This window comes from Synchiropus splendidus, chromosome 15, assembly GCF_027744825.2.
Source record: "Synchiropus splendidus isolate RoL2022-P1 chromosome 15, RoL_Sspl_1.0, whole genome shotgun sequence".
Lineage (NCBI taxonomy): Eukaryota > Metazoa > Chordata > Actinopteri > Syngnathiformes > Callionymidae > Synchiropus > Synchiropus splendidus.
The window spans coordinates 17260704-17278203 of record NC_071348.1 but is presented as its reverse complement, the minus strand read 5'-3'; the positions used below and the strand labels follow the sequence as shown (position 1 = coordinate 17278203).

At 39.9% G+C, this 17500-nt stretch overlaps 1 protein-coding gene across 1 annotated transcript in view; it reads left to right on the top strand.

Annotated features, from left to right (window-relative positions):
- LOC128746705 (histone H1.2-like) overlaps positions 1–17500 on the top strand; it is a 96838-nt gene that overhangs the window by 61197 nt on the left and 18141 nt on the right. The window lies entirely within an intron of this gene.

Genomic DNA, 17500 nt, shown 5'->3' with positions numbered 1-17500 from the left:
GACTAATTGGCTTGGCGTGAGAAAACGGATGTCGGTATGTCTTCAAAGCCGTGTGTCGCTATATAAGCGCTCGGAGATGTGACCCTGAGTTCTTGCTCTTTTTGGATCTTCGCCCGCGTTTGTCCGCCGTAAGTTTTTATCTTATCTTGGGACGGTGCTCTTGCTGTTTGCTCTCGGACCATTTGATTTCAACTCATCTTTTATTTCTCTTTTACTATTTTTGAATTAATCCTTTTTATTGAAGTAATTTTGATTATATGGTTTTGAAGTATTTTTAATTATACGGCTTTTGAAGTGTTTTTGATTATATGGTTTTGAAGTATTTTAATTATACGGCTTTTGAAGTGTTTTTGATTATATGGTTTTGAAGTATTCTTAATTATACGGCTTTTGAAGTGTTTTTGATTATATGGTTTTGAAGTATTTTTAATTATACGGTCTTTGAAGTATTTTTGACTATATGGTTTTGAAGTATTTTTAATTATACGGTTTTTGAAGTATTTTTGATTATATGGTTTTTGAAGTATATGTACTAGTACCAGCGTCTGGCGGTACTTTTGATATTGTTGGGTATCAGCGTCTGGCAATACCCTTGAGTTTATGGATTTTATTGTTTTTGGTTGACTTTGCTGTTTTTACTATTCTTTTATTAATTTTTTGAAGAAACATTTTTGTGACAAAAAACAAAATAAAATTGAGTACGAATTAAGTACTGAAAAGGCACAACGGCGTGGATCCCTGACTACTAAAGAATCAACTGGCTCCTACCTACTACCATCAATTGGGTTATAGGTGAGTTACTGTTTGATTTCCTCCTGTTGCACATTTAATGAGTGTCTCACATGGCAGCATTATTCCATCCTGAATTATTGTGTCAATGATTAGGTGGTAGTTTTAGGCATTTATGGGGAAAATGTTATTTGAAAGGAATGGATTTAGGATCCGATCATGAGTCCCTAAACGAAGTTAAGTAAAGAGACTACGGTAAGAGGTGTAGCATTGTAAGGTCAAGAACCTGTTTTTTAACAGGTCGGGCTAATTAAATAACCCGCTCAGTGAAGCGCCGACACTACTCACTAATATAATAAGGTATAGTTGATATGCTTATTATAGTTTTAGAACCGTGTCCGCAACAAGAGGCTGACTGAGTTGACCAACCGAGGGGCCCTTTACCAGAGAGGCAAAGGGAGGTAGTGTGCTTGGAACTAGGGACGGCTTATGTTATAGCTAATCGCCTTGTACACAAGACCTTGAAAACCTAAACCCGACGACACCTCCCACTATAGCAGAAAGGGTCTTTCTAGTAGTTGCACATCAAATCTAAGCTGTCTGAAGTGTTTTTCCAAAGTTATCAACATTTTTATGTTTAGCGTTCCGGAATCGACCTTATCTCAGGCTGAAAACGCGTTTTACGCATTGTGCCGTAACTTTGCAGGGAAGCTTCAGAACATGAAATGTTCACCTACCATTATAGCAGAAAGGGTCTTTCTAGTAGTTGCACATCAAATCTAAGCTGTCTGAAGTGTTTTTCGAAAGTTATCAACATTTTTATGATTGGCGTTCCGGAATCGACCTTATCTCAGGATGAAAATGCATTTTCTGCATTGTCCCATAACTTTCCAGGGAAGCTTCAGAACATGAAATTTTGACCTCCCACTGTAGTAGAAAGGTTCTTTCTCGTAGTTGCACATCAAATCTAAGCTGTCTGAAGTGTTTTTCGAAATGTATCAACATTTTTATGTTTGGCGTTCCAGAATCGACCATATCTCAGGCTGAAAACGCATTGTCTGCATTGTGCCATAACTTTGCATGGAAGCTTCCGAACATGAAATTTTCACCTCCCACTATAGCAGAAAGGGTCTTTCTAGTAGTTGCACATCAAATCTAAGCTGTCTGAAGTGTTGTTCCAAAGTTATCAACATTTTTATGTTTGGCGTTTCGGAACCCACCTTATCTCAGGCTGAAAACGCGTTTTTTGCATTGTGCCATAACTTCTCAGGGAAGCTTCAGAACATGAAATGTTCACCTCCCACTATAGCAGAAAGGGTCTTTCTAGTAGTTGCACATCAAATCTAAGCAGTCTGAAGTGTTTTTCGAAAGTTATCAACATTTTTATGTTTGATGTTCCGGAATCGACCTTATCTCATGATGAAAAATCGTTTTCTGCATTATCCCATAACTTTCCAGGGAAGCTTCAGAACATGAAATTTTGACCTCCCGCTGTAGCAGAAAGGGTCTTTCTAGTAGTTGCACATCAAATCTAAGCTGTCTGAAGTGTTTTTCGAAAGTTATCAACATTTTTATGATTGGCGTTCCGGAATCGACCTTATCTCAGGATGAAAATGCATTTTCTGCATTGTCCCATAACTTTCCAGGGAAGCTTCAGAACATGAAATTTTGACATCCCACTGTAGTAGAAAGGTTCTTTCTAGTAGTTGCACATCAAATCTAAGCTGTCTGAAGTGTTTTTCGAAATTTATCAACATTTTTATGTTTGGCGTTCAAGAATCGACCATATCTCAGGCTGAAAACACGTTGTCTTCATTGTGCCATAACTTTGCAGGGAACCTTTAGAACATGAAATTTTCACCTCCCACAATAGCAGAAAGGGTCTTTCTAGTAGTTGCACATCAAATCTAAGCTGTCTGAAGTGTTGTTCCAAAGTTATCAACATTTTTATGTTTGGCGTTCCAGAATCGACCTTATCTCAGGCTGAAAACGCGTTTTACGCATTGTGCCATAACTTTGCAGGGAAGCTTCAGAAAATGAAATTTTCACCTCCCACTATAGCAGAAAGGGTCTTTCTAGTAGTTGCACATAAAATCTAAGCTGTCTGAAGTGTTGTTCCAAAGTAATCAACATTTTTACGATTGGCGTTCCGGAACCCACCTTATCTCAGGCTGAAAATGCGTTTTCTGCATTGTGCCATAGCTTCTCAGGGAAAGTTCAGAACATGAAATGTTCTCCTCCCACTATAGCAGAAAGGGTCTTTCTAGTAGTTGCACATCAAATCTAAGCTGTCTGAAGTGTTTTTCCAAAGTTATCAACATTTTTATGTTTGGCGTTCCGGAATCGACCTTATCTCAGTCTGAAAACGCGTTTTACGCATTGTGCCATAGCTTCTCAGGGAAAGTTCAGAACATGAAATGTTCTCCTCCCACTATAGCAGAAAGGGTCTTTCTAGTAGTTGCACATCAAATCTAAGCTGTCTGAAGTGTTTTTCCAAAGTTATCAACATTTTTATGTTTGGCGTTCCGGAATCGACCTTATCTCAGTCTGAAAACGCGTTTTACGCATTGTGCCATAACTCGGCAGGGAAGCTTCAGAAAATGAAATTTTCACCACCCACTATAGCAGAAAGGTTCTTTCTAGTAGTTGCACATCAAATCTAAGCTGTCTGAAGTGTTGTTCCAAAGTTATCAATATTTTTACGCTTGGCGTTCCGGAACGCACCTTATCTCAGGCTGAAAACGCGTTATCTGCATTGTGCCATAGCTTCTCAGGGAAAGTTCAGAACATGAAATGTTCACCTCCCACTATAGCAGAAAGGGACTTTCTAGTAGTAAATCTAAGCTGTCTGAAGTGTTTTTCCAAAGTTATCAACATTTTTATGTTTGGCGTTCCGGAATCAACCTTATCTCAGGATGTAAACGCGTTTTACGCATTGTGCCATAACTGTGCAGGGAAGCTTCAGAACATAAAATGTTCACCTCCCGCTGTGGCAGAAAGCGTCTTTCTCGTAGTTGCACATCAAATCTAAGCTGTCTGAAGTGTTTTTCGAAAGTTATCAACATTTTTACGTTTGGCGTTCCGGAACCCACCTTATCTCAGGCTGAAAACGCGTTATCTGCATTGTGCCATAGCTTCTCTGGGAAAGTTCAGAACATGAAATGTTCACCTCCCACTGTAGCAGAATGGGACTTTCTAGTAGTTGCAAATCAAATCTAAGCTGTCTGAAGTGTTTTTCCAAAGTTATCAACATTTTTTTGTTTGGCGTTCCGGAACTCACCTTATCTCAGGCTGAAAACGCGTTTTCTGCATTGTGCCATAACTTTGCAGGGAAGGTTCAGAACATGAAATTTTCACCTCCAACTATAGCAGAAAGGGTCTTTCTAGTCGTTGCACATCAAATGTAAGCTGTCTGAAGTGTTTTTCGAAAGTTATCAACATTTTTATGTTTGGCGTTCCGGAATCGACCTTATCTCAGGCTGAAAACGCGTTTTCTGCATTGTGCCATAACTTATCAGGGAAGCTTCATAAGAACAAATTTTGACCTCCCATTAAAACAGACAGGGTCTTTCTAGTAGTTGCACATCAAATCTAAGTTGTCTGAAGTGTTTTTCCAAAGTTATCAACATTTTTAAGTTTGGCGTTCCGGAACCCACCTTATCTCAGGCTGAAAACGCGTTTTCTGCATTGCGCCATAACTTTGCAGGGAAGCTTCAGAACATGAAATTTTCAACTCCCACTATGACAGACAGGGTCTTTGTAGTAGTTGCACATCAAATCTAAGCTCTCTGAAGTGTTTTTCCAAAGTTATCAACATTTTTATGTTTGGCGTACCGAAACCCACCTTTTTTCAGGCTGAAAACGCGTTTTCTGCATTGTGCCATAACTTCTCAGGGAAGCTTCAGAACATGCAATGTTCACCTCCCACTATAGCAGAAAGGGTCTTTCTAGTAGTTGCACATCAAATCTAAGCTGTCTGATGTGTTTTTCCAAAGTTATCAACATTTTTATGAATGGCGTTCCGGAATCGACCTTATCTCAGGCTCAAAACACGTTTTACGCATTGTGCCATAACTTTGCAGCGAACCTTTAGAACATGAAATTTTCACCTCCCACTATAACAGAAAGGGTCTTTCTAGTACTTGCATATCAAATCTAAGCTGTCTGAAGTGTTGTTCCAAAGTGATCAACATTTTTACGTTTGGCGTTTCGGAACCCACCTTATCTCAGGCTGAAAACGCGTTTTCTGCATTGTGCCATAACTTCTCAGGGAAGCTTCAGAACATGAAATGTTCACCTCCCACTATAGCAGAAAGGGTCTTTCTAGTAGTTGCACATCAAATCTAAGCTGTCTGAAGTGTTGTTCCAAAGTGAGCAACATTTTTATGTTTGGCGTTCCGGAATCGACCTTATCTCAGGCTAAAAACGCGTTTTACGCATTGTGCCATAACTTTTCAGGGAAGCTTCAGAAAATGAAATTTTCACCTCCCACTATAGCAGAAAGGGTCTTTCTTGTAGTTGCACATCAAATCTAAGCTGTCTGAAGTGTTTTTCCAAAGTTATCAACATTTTTATGTTTGGCGTTCCGGAATCGACCTTATCTCAGGATGAAAAATCGTTTTCTGCATTGTCCCATAACTTTCCAGGGAAGCTTCAGAACATGAAATTTTGACCTCCCACTATCGCAGAAAGGGTCTTTCTAATAGTTGCTTATCAAATCTAAGGTGTCTGATGTGTTTTTCCAAAGTTATCAACATTGTTATGTATGGCGTTCCGGAATCGACCTTATCTCAGGCTGAAAACGCGTTTAACGCATTATGCCCTAACTTTGCAGGGAACCTTTAGAACATGAAATTTTCACCTCCCACTATAGCAGAAACGGTCTTTCTAGTACTTGCACATCAAATCTAAGCTGTCTGAAGTGTTATTCCAAAGTGATCAACATTTTTACGTTTTGCGTTTCGGAACCCACCTAATCTCAGGCTGAAAACGCGTTTTCTGCATTGTGCCATAACTTCTCAGGGAAGCTTCAGAACATGAAATGTTCACCTCCCACTATAGCAGAAACGGTCTTTCTAGTACTTGCACATCAAATCTAAGCTGTCTGAAGTGTTGTTCCAAAGTGATCAACATTTTAATGTTTGGCGTTCCGGAATCGACCTTATCTCAGCCTGAAAACGCGTTTTACGCATTGTGCAATAACTTCTCAGGGAAGCTTCAGAACATGAAATGTTCACCTCCCACTCTAGCAGAAAGGGTCTTTCTAGTAGTTGCACATCAAATCTAAGCTGTCTGAAATGTTTTCCGAAAGTTATCAACATTTTTATGTTTGGCGTTCCGGAATCGACCTTATCTCAGGATGAAAAATCGTTTTCTGCATTGTCCCATAACTTTGCAGGGAAACTTCAGAACATGAAATTTTCACCTCCCATTATAGCAAAAATGGTCTTTCTAGTACTGGCACATCAAATCTAAGCTGTCTGAAGTGTTTTTCGAAAATTATCAACATTTTTATGTTTGGCGTTCTGGAACCCACCTTATCTCAAGCTGAAAACGCGTTTTCTGCATTGTGCCATAACTTTGCAGGGAAGTTTCAGAACATGAAATTTTCACGTCCAACAATAGCAAAAAGTGTCTTTCTAGTAGTTGCACATCAAATCTAAGCTGTCTGAAGTGTTGTTCCAAAGTGATCAACATTTTTACGTTTGGCGTTTCGGAACCCACCTTATCTCAGGCTGAAAACGCGTTTTCTGCATTGTGCCATAACTTCTCAGGGAAGCTTCAGAACATGAAATGTTCACCTCCCACTATAGCAGAAAGGGTCTTTCTCGTAGTTGCACATCAAATCTAAGCTGTCTGAAGTGTTTTTCCAAAGTTATCAACATTTTAATGTTTGGCGTTCCGGAATCGACCTTATCTCAGCCTGAAAACGCGTTTTACGCATTGTGCCATAACTTCTCAGGGATGCTTCAGAACATGAAATGCTCACCTCCCACTATAGCAGAAAGGGTCTTTCTAGTAGTTGCACATCAAATCTAAGCTGTTTGAAGTGTTTTTCCAAAGTTATCAAGATTTTAATGTTTGGCGTTCCGGAAACGACCTTATCTCAGCCTGAAAACGCGTTTTCCGCATTGTGCCATAACTTCTCAGGGAAGCTTCAGAACATGAAATGTTCACCTCCCACTATAGCAGAAAGGGTCTTACTAGTACTTGCACATCAAATCTAAGCTGTCTGAAGTGTTGTTCCAAAGTTATCAACATTTTTATGTTTGGTGTTCCGGAATCGACCTTATCTCAGGATGAAAAATCGTTTTCTGCATTGTCCCATAACTTTGCAGGGAAACTTCAATACATGAAATTTTCACGTCCCACGATAGCAGAAAGGGTCTTTCTCGTAGTTGCACATCAAATCTAAGCTGTCTGAAGTGTTTTTCCAAAGTTATCAACATTTTTATGTTTGGCGTTCCGAAACCCACCTTATCTCAGGCTGAAAACGCGATTTCTGCATTGTGCCATATCTTTGCAGGGAAGCTTCAGAACATGAAAATTTAACCTTCCACTGTAGCAGAAAGGGTCCTTCTATTAGTTGCACATCAAATCTAAGCTGTCTGAAGTGTTTTTCCAAAGTTATCAACATTTTTATGTTTGGCGTTCCGGAATCGACCTTATCTCAGGATGAAAAATCGTTTTCTGCATTGTCCCATAACTTTGCAGGGAAACTTCAATACATGAAATTTTCACGTCCCACGATAGCAGAAAGGGTCTTTCTCGTAGTTGCACATCAAATCTAAGCTGTCTGAACTGTTTTTCCAAAGTTATCAACATTTTTATGTTTGGCGTTACGAAACCCACCTTATCTCAGGCTGAAAACGCGATTTCTGCATTGTGCCATATCTTTGCAGGGAAGCTTCAGAACAAGAAAATTTAACCTCCCACTGTAGCAGAAAGGGTCCTTCTATTAGTTGCACATCAAATCTAAGCTGTCTGAAGTGTTGTTCCAAAGTGATCAACATTTTTACGTTTGGCGTTTTGGAACCCACCTTATCTCAGGCTGAAAACGCGTTTTCTGCATTGTCCCATAACTTTCTTGGGAGGCTTCAGAACATGAAATTTTGACCTCCCACTATAGCAGAAAGGGTCTTTCTAGTAGTTGCACATCAAATCTAAGCTGTCTGAGGTGTTTTTCCAAAGTTATCAACATTTTTATGTTTGGCGTTCCGGAACCCACCTTATCTCAGGCTGAAAACGCGTTTCCGGCATTGTGCCATAACTTTGCAGGGAAGCTTCAAAACATGAAATTTTCACGTCCCACTATAGCAACAAGGGTATTTCTAGTATTTGCACATCAAATCTAAGCTGTCTGAAGTGTTTTTCGAAAGTTATCAACATTTTTATGTTTGGCGTTCTGGAACCCTCCTTATCACAATCTGAAAACTCGTTTTCTGCATTGTGCCATAACTTTGCAGGGAAGCTTCAGAACATGAAATTTTCACGTCCCACTATACCAGAAAGTGTCTTTCTAGTAGTTGCACATCAAATCTAAGCTGTCTGAAGTGTTATTCGAAAGTTATCAACTTTTTTATGTTTGGCGTTCCAGAATCGACCTGATCTCAGGCTGAAAACGCCTTGTCTGCATCGTGCCATAACTTTGCATGGAAGCTTCCGAACATTAAATTTTAACCTCCCACTATAGCAGAAAGGGTCTTTCCAGTAGTTGCACATCAAATCTAAGCTGTCAGAAGTGTTGTTCCAAAGTGATCAACATTTTTACGTTTGGCGTTTCGGAAACCACCTTATCTCAGGCTGAAAACGTGTTTTCTGCATTGTGCCATAACTTCTCAGGGAAGCTTCAGAACATGAAATGTTCACCTCCCACTTTAGCAGAAAGGGTCTTTCTAGTAGTTGCACATCAAATCTAAGCTGTCTGAAGTGTTTTTCCAAAGTTATCAACATTTTTATGTTTAGCGTTCCGGAATCGACCTTATCTCAGGCTGAAAACGCATTTTACGCATTGTGCCATAACTTTGCACGGAAGCTTCAGAACATGAAATGTTCACCTCCCACTATAGCAGAAAGGGTCTTTCTAGTAGTTGCACATCAGATCTAAGCTGTCCGAAGTGTTTTTCGAAAGTTATCAACATTTTTATGTTTGGCGTTCCGGAATCGACCTTATCTCAGGATGAAAAATCGTTTTCTGCATTGTCCCATAACTTTGCAGGGAAGCTTCAGAACATGAAATTTTCACCTCCCTCTAAAGCAGAAAGGGTCTTTCTAGTAGTTACACATCAAATCTAAGCTGTCTGAAGTGTTTTTCCAAAGATATCAACATTTTTGTGTTTGGCGTTCCGGAACCCACCTTGTCTCAGGCTGAAAACGCGTTTTCTGCATTGTGCCATAACTTTGAAGGAAAGCTTCAGAACATGAAATTTTCACCTCCCACTATAGCAGAAAGGGTCTTTCTAGTAGTTGCTCATCCAATCTAAGCTATCTGAAGTGTTTTTTGAAAGTAATCAACTTTTTTATGTTTGGCGTTCCGGAACCCACCTTGTCTCAGGCTGAAAACGCGTTTTCTGCATTGTGCCATAACTTTGAAGGAAAGCTTCAGAACATGAAAGTTTCACCTCCCACTATAGCAGAAAGGGTCTTTCTAGTAGTTACACATCAAATTTAAGCTGTCTGAAGTGTTTTTCCAAAGTTATCAACATGTTTATGTTTGGCGTTCCGGAACCCACCTTATCTCAGGCTGAAAACGCGTTTTCTGCATTGTTCCTTAACTTTGCAGGGAAGCTTCAGAACATTAAATTTTAACCTCCCACAGTAGCAGAAAGGGTCTTTCTAGTAGTTGCACATCAAATCTACGCTGTTTGAAGTGTTTTTCCAAAGTTATCAACATTTTTATGTTTGGCGTTCCAGAATCGACCTTATCTCAGGCTGAAAACGCGTTTTACGCATTGTGCCATAACTTTGTAGGGAAGCTTCAGAAAATGAAATTTCCACCTCCCACTATAGCAGAAAGGGTCTTTCTAGTAGTTGCACATCAAATCTAAGCTGTCTGAAGTGTTGTTCCAAAGTGATCAACATTTTTACGTTTGGCGTTTCGGAACCCACCTTATCTCAGGCTGAAAACGTGTTTTCTGCACTGTGCCATAACTTCTCAGGGAAGCTTCAGAACATGAAATGTTCACCTCCCACTATCGCAGAAAGGGTCTTTCTCGTAGTTGCACATCAAATCGAAGCTGTCTGAAGTGTTTTTCCAAAGTTATCAACATTTTTATGTTTGGCGTTCCGGAATCGACCTTATCTCAGGATGAAAATGCATTTTCTGCATTGTCCCATAACTTTCCAGGGAAGCTTCAGAACATGAAATTTTAACCTCCCACTATAGCAGAAAGGGTCTTTCTAGTAGTTGCACATCAAATCTAAGCTGTCTGAAGTGTTTTTCGGAAGTTATCAACATTTTTATGTTTGGCGTTCCGGATCCCACCTTATCTCAGGCTGAAAACGCGTTTCCGGCATTGTGCCATAACTTTGCAGGGAAGCTTCAAAACATGAAATTTTCACGTCCCACTATAGCAACAAGGGTATTTCTAGTATTTGCACATCAAATCTAAGCTGTCTGAAGTGTTTTTCGAAAGTTATCAACATTTTTATGTTTGGCGTTCTGGAACCCTCCTTATCACAATCTGAAAACTCGTTTTCTGCATTGTGCCATAACTTTGCAGGGAAGCTTCAGAACATGAAATTTTCACGTCCCACTATACCAGAAAGGGTCTTTCTAGTAGTTGCACATCAAATCTAAGCTGTCTGAAGTGTTATTCGAAAGTTATCAACATTTTTATGTTTGGCGTTCCAGAATCGACCTTATCTCAGGCTGAAAACGCCTTGTCTGCATGGTGCCATAACTTTGCATGGAAGCTTCCGAACATGAAATTTTAACCTCCCACTATAGCAGAAAGGGTCTTTCTAGTAGTTGCACATCAAATCTAAGCTGTCTGAAGTGTTTTTCCAAAGTGATCAACATTTTTACGTTTGGCGTTTCGGAACCCACCTTATCTCAGGCTGAAAACGCGTTTTCTGCATTGTGCCATATCTTTGCAGGGAAGCGTCACAACATGAAAATTTAACCTCCCACTGTAGCAGAAAGGGTCCTTCTAGTAGTTGCACATCAAATCTAAGCTGTCTGAAGTGTTTTTCCAAAGTTATCAACATTTTTATGTTTGGCGTCCCGGAATCGACCTTATCACAGGCTGAAAACGCTTTTTACGCTTTGTGCCATAACTTTGCAGGGAAGCTTCAGAAAATGAAAATTTCACCTCCCACTATAGCAGAAAGGGTTTTTCTAGTAGTTGCACATCAAATCTAAGCTGTCTGAAGTGTTTTTCCAAAGTTATCAACATTTTTAAGTTTGGCGTTCCGGAATCATCCTTATCTCAGGCTGAAAACGCATTTTCTGCATTGTGCCATAACTTTGTAAGGAAGCTTCAGAACATGAAATTTTCACCTCCCACTATAGCAGAAAGGTTCTTTCTAGTAGTTGCACATCAAATCTAAGCTGTCTGAAGTGTTTTTCCAAAGTTATCAACATTTTTATGTTTGGCGTTCCAGAATCGACCTTATCTCAGGCTGAAAACGCGTTTTACGCATTTTGCCATAACTTTGGGGGGAAGCTTCAGAAAATGAAATTTTCACCTCCCACTATAGTAGAAAGGGTCTTTCTAGTAGTTGCACATCAAATCTAAGCTGTCTGAAGTGTTTTTCCAAAGTTATCAACATTTTTATGTTTGGCGTTCCGGAACTCACCTTATCACAGGCTGAAAACGCGTTTTCAGCATTGTGCCATAACTTTGCTGGGAAGCTTCAGAACATGAAATTTTAACCTCCCACTGTAGCAGAAAGGGTCTTTCTAGTCATTGTACATCAAAATCTAAGCTGTCTGAAGAGTTTTTCGAAAGTTATCAACATTTTTATGTTTGGCGTTCCGGAACCCACCTTATCTCAGGCTGAAAATGCGTTTTCTGGGTTGTGCCATAACTTTGAAGGTAAGCTTCAGAACATGAAAGTTTCACCTCCCACTATAGCAGAAAGGGTCTTTCTAGTAGTTGCACATCAAATCTAAGCTGTCTGAATAGTTTTTCCAAAGTTATCAACATTTTTATGTTTGGCGTTCCGGAACCCACCTTATCTCAGGCTGAAAACGCGTTTTCTGTTGTGTGCCATAACTTTGCAGGGAAGGTTCAGAACATGAAATTTTCACCTCCCACTATAGCAGAAAGGGTCTTTCTAGTCGTTGTACATCAAATCTAAGCTGTCTGAAGTGTTTTTCCAAAGTTATCAACATTTTTACGTTTGGCGTTCCGGAACCCACCTTATCTCAGGCTGAAAACGTGTTTTCTGCATTGTGCCATAACTTTGCAGGGAAGCTTCAGAATATGAAATTTTGACCTCCCACTATAACAGAAAGGGTCTTTCTAGTAGTTGCACATCAAATCTAAGCTGTCTGAAGTGTTTTTCCAAAGTTATCAACATTTTTACGTTTGGCGTTCCGGAACCCACCTTAACTCAATCTGAAAACGCGTTTTCTGCATTGTCCCATAACTTTCCAGGGAAGCTTCAGAACATGAAATTTTGACCTCCCACTATAGCAGAAAGGGTCTTTCTAGTAGTTGCACATCAAATCTAAGCTGTCTGAAGTGTTTTTCCAAAGTTATCAACATTATTATGTTTGGCGTTCCGGAATCGACGCTATCTCAGGCTGAAAAGGCGTTTCACGCATTGTCCCATAACTTTCCAGGGAAGCTTCAGAACATGAAATTTTGACCTCTCACTATAGCAGAAAGGGTCTTTCTAGTAGTTGCACATCAAATCTAAGCTGTCTGAAGTGTTTTTCCAAAGTTATCAACATTTTTATGTTTGACGTTCCGGAATCAACCTTATCTCAGGCTGAAAACGCGTTCTACGCATTGTGCCATAACTTTGCAGGGAAGCTTCAGAAAATGAAATTTTCACCTCGCACGATAGCAGAAAGGGTCTTTCTAGTAGTTGCACATAAAATCTAAGCTGTCTGAAGTGTTTTTCGAAAGTTATCAACATTTTTATGTTTGGCGTTCCGGAATCGACCTTATCTCAGGCTGAAAACGCGGTTTCTGCATTGTTCCTTAACTTTGCAGGGAAGCTTCAGAACATGAAATTTTAACCTCCCACAATAGCATAAAGGGTCTTTTTTGTAGTTGCACATCAAATCTAAGCTGTCTGAAGTGGCTTTCCAAAGTTATCAACATTTTTATGTTTGGCGTTCCGGAACCCACCTTTTTTCAGGCTGAAAACGCGTTTTCTGCATTGTGCCATAACTTTGCAGGGAAGCTTCAGAACATGAAATTTTAACCTCCCACGATAACAAACAGGGTCTTTCTAGTAGTTGCACATCAAATCTAAGTTGTCTGAAGTGTTTTTCGAAAGCTATCAACATTTTTTGGGTTAGCATTCCGGAAACGACCTTATCTCAGGCTGAAAACGCGTTTTCTGCATTGTGCCATAACTTTGCAGGGAAGCTTCAGAACATGAAATTTTCACCTCCCACTATAGCAGAAAGGGTCTTATTAGTCGTTGTACATCAAATCTAAGCTGTCTGAAGTGTTTTTCCAAATTTATCAACATTTTTATGTTTGTCGTTCCGGAACCCACCTTATCTCAGGCTGAAAACGCGTTTTCTGCATTGTGCCATAACTTTGTAGGGAAGCTTCAGAACATGAAATTTTAACCTCCGACTGTAGCAGAAAGGGTCTTTCCAGTAGTTGCACATCAAATCTAAGCTGTCTGAATAGTTTTTCCAAAGTTATCAACATTTTTATGTTTGGCGTTCGGGAACCCACCTTATCTCAGGCTGAAAACGCGTTTTGTGCATTGTTCCTTAACTTTGCAGGGAAGCATCAGAACATGAAATTTTCAGCTCCCACTATGGCAGAAAGGGTCTTTCTAGTAGTTGCACATCAAATCTAAGCTGTCTGAAGTGTTGTTCCAAAGTTATCAACATTTTTACGTTTGGTGTTCCGGAACCCACCTTATCTCAGGCTGAAAACGCGTTTTGTGCATGTGCCATTAATTCTCAGGGAAGATTCAGAAAATGAAATTTTCACAACCCACTATAGCAGAAAGGGTCTTTCCAGTAGTTGCACATCAAATCTAAGCTGTCTGAAGTGTTTTTCCAAAGTTATCAACATTTTCATGTTTGGCGTTCCGGAACCCACCTTATCTCAGGCTGAAAACGCGTTTTCAGCATTGTGCCATAACTTTGCTGGGAAGCTTCAGAACATGAAATTTTAACCTCCCACTGTAGCAGAAAGGGTCTTTCTAGTCATTGTACATCAAAATCTAAGCTGTCTGAAGAGTTTTTGGAAAGTTATCAACATTTTTATGTTTGGCGTTCCGGAACCCACCTTATCTCAGGCTGAAAACGCGTTTTCTGTTGTGTGCCATAACTTTGCAGGCAAGGTTCAGAACATGAAATTTTCACCTCCCACTATAGCAGAAAGGGTCTTTCTAGTAGTTGCACATCAAATCTAAGCTGTCTGAAGTGTTTTTCCAAAGTTATCAACATTTTTACGTTTGGCGTTCCGGAACCCACCTTATCTCAGGCTGACAACGTGTTTTCTGCATTGTGCCATAACTTTGCAGGGAAGCTTCAGAATATGAAATTTTGACCTCCCACTATAGCAGAAAGGGTCTTTCTAGAAGTTGCTCATCAAATCTAAGCTGTCTGAAGTGTTTTTCCAAAGTTATCAACATTTTTACGTTTGGCGTTCCGGAACCCACCTTAACTCAAGCTGAAAACGCGTTTTCTGCATTGTCCCATAACTTTCCAGGGAAGCTTCAGAACATGAAATTTTGACCTCCCACTATAGCAGAAAGGGTCTTTCTAGTAGTTGCACATCAAATCTAAGCTGTATGAAGTGTTTTTCGAAAGTTATCAACATTTTTAAGTTTGGCGTTCCGGAATCGACCTTATCTCAGGCTGAAAACGCGTTTCACGCATTGTCCCATAACTTTCCAGGGAAGCTTCAGAACATGAAATTTTGACCTCCCACTATAGCAGAAAGGGTCTTTCTAGTAGTTGCACATCAGATCTAAGCAGTCTGATGTGTTTTTCCAAAGTTATCAACATTTTTATGTTTGGCGTTCCGGAACCCACCTTTTTTCAGGCTGAAAACGCGTTTTCTGCATTGTACCATAACTTTGCAAGGAAGCTTCATAACATGACATTTTAACCTCCCACTATAACAAACAGGGTCTTTCTAATAGTTGCACATCAAATCTAAGTTGTCTGAAGTGTTTTTCCAAAGTTATCAACATTTTTATGTTTGGCGTTCCGGAATCGACCCTATCTCAGGCTGAAGAGGCGTTTCACGCATTGTCCCATAACTTTCCAGGGAAGCTTCAGAACATGAAATTTTGACCTCCCACTATAGCAGAAAGGGTCTTTCTAGTAGTTGCACATCAAATCTAAGCTGTCTGAAGTGTTTTTCGAAAGTTATCAACATTTTTATGTTTGGCGTTCCAGAGTTGACCTTATCTCAGGCTGAAAACGCGGTTTCTGCATAGTTCCTTAACTTTGCAGGGAAGCTTCAGAACATGAAATTTTAACCTCCCACAATAGCATAAAGGGTCTTTCTTGTAGTTGCACATCAAATCTAAGCTGTCTGAAGTGGTTTTCCAAAGTTATCAACATTTTTATGTTTGGCGTTCCGGAACCCACCTTTTTTCAGGCTGAAAACGCTTTTTCTGCATTGTGCCATAACTTTGCAGGGAAGCTTCAGAACATGAAATTTTAACCTCCCACTATAACAAACAGGGTCTTTCTAGTAGTTGCACATCAAATCTAAGTTGTCTGAAGTGTTTTTCGAAAGCTATCAACATTTTTTAGGTTAGCGTTCCGGAAACGACCTTATCTCAGGCTGAAAACGCGTTTTCTGCATTGTGCCATAACTTTGCAGGGAAGCTTCAGAACATGAAATTTTCACCTCCCACTATAGCAGAAAGGGTCTTATTAGTCGTTGTACATCAAATCTAAGCTGTCCGAAGTGTTTTTCGAAAGTTATCAACATTTTTATGTTTGGCGTTCCGGAATCGACCTTATCTCAAGATGAAAAATCGTTTTCTGCATTGTCCCATAACTTTCCAGGGAAGCTTCAGAACATGAAATTTTGACCTCCCACTATAGCAGAAAGGGTCTTTCCAGTTATTGCACATCAAATTTAAGCTGTCTGAAGTGTTTTTCCTAAGTTATCAACATTTTTATGTTTGGTGTTTCGGAATCGACCTTATCTCAGGCTGAAAACGCGTTTTCTGCATTGTGCCATGACTTTGCATGGAAGTTTCAGAACATGAAAATTTCACCTCCCACTATAGCAGAAAGTGTCTTTCTAGTAGTTGCACATCAAATCTAAGCTGTCTGATGTGTTTTTCCAAAGTTATCAACATTTTTATGTATGGCGTTCCGGAACCCACCTTATCTCAGGCTGAAAACGCGTTTTCTGCATTGTGCCATAACTTTGCAGGGAAGCTTCAGAACATGAAATTTTAACCTCCGACTGTAGCAGAAAAGGTCTTTCTAGTAGTTGCACATCAAATCTAAGCTGTCTGAAGTGTTTTTCCAAAGTTATCAACATTTTTAGGTTTGGCGTTCCGGAACCCACCTTATCTCAGGCTGAAAACGCGTTTTGTGCATTGTTCCTTAACTTTGCAGGGAAGCATCGGAACATGAAATTTTCAGCTCCCACTATGGCAGAAAGGGTCTTTCTAGTAGTTGCACATCAAATCTAAGCTGTCTGAAGTGTTGTTCCAAAGTTATCAACATTTTTAGGTTTGGCGTTCCGGAACCCACCTTATCTCAGGCTGAAAACGCGTTTTGTGCATGTGCCATTAATTCTCAGGGAAGATTCAGAAAATGAAATTTTCACAACCCACTATAGCAGAAAGGGTCTTTCCAGTAGTTGCACATCAAATCTAAGCTGTCTGAAGTGTTTTTCCAAAGTTATCAACATTTTTATGTTTGGCGTTCCGGAACCCACCTTATCTCAGGCTGAAAACGCATTTTACGCATTGTGCCATAACTTTGCAGGGAAACTTCAGAAAATGAAATTTTCACCCCCCACTATAGCAGAAAGGGTTTTTCCAGAAGTTGCACATCAAATCTAAGCATTCTGAAGTGTTTTTCCAAAGTTATCAACATTTATACGTTTGGCCTTTCGGAACCCACCTTATCTCAGGCTGAAAACACGTTTTCTGCATTGTGCCATAACTTTGCAGGAAAGCTTCAAAAATGAAATTTTCACCTCCCACGACAGCAGAATGGGTCTTTCTAGTAGTTGCACCTCAAATCTAAGCTGTCTGAAGTGTTTTTCCAAAGTTATCAACATTTTTATTTTTGGCGTTCCGGAACCCTCCTTATCTCAGGCTGAAAACGCTTTTTCTGCATTGTGCCATAACTTTGCAGGGAAGCTTCAGAACATGAAATTTTCAACTCCCACTATGACAGACAGGGTCTTTGTAGTAGTTGCACATCAAATCTAAGCTGTCGGAAGTGTTTTTCGAAAGTTATCAACATTTTTATGTTTGGCGTCCCGGAACCCACCTTGTCTCAGGCTGAAAACGCGTTTTCTGCATTGTGCCATAACTTTGCAGGGAAGCTTCAGAACATGAAAGTTTCACCTCCCACTATAGCAGAAAGGGTCTTTCTAGTAGTTGCACATCAAATATAAGCTGTCTGAAATGTTTT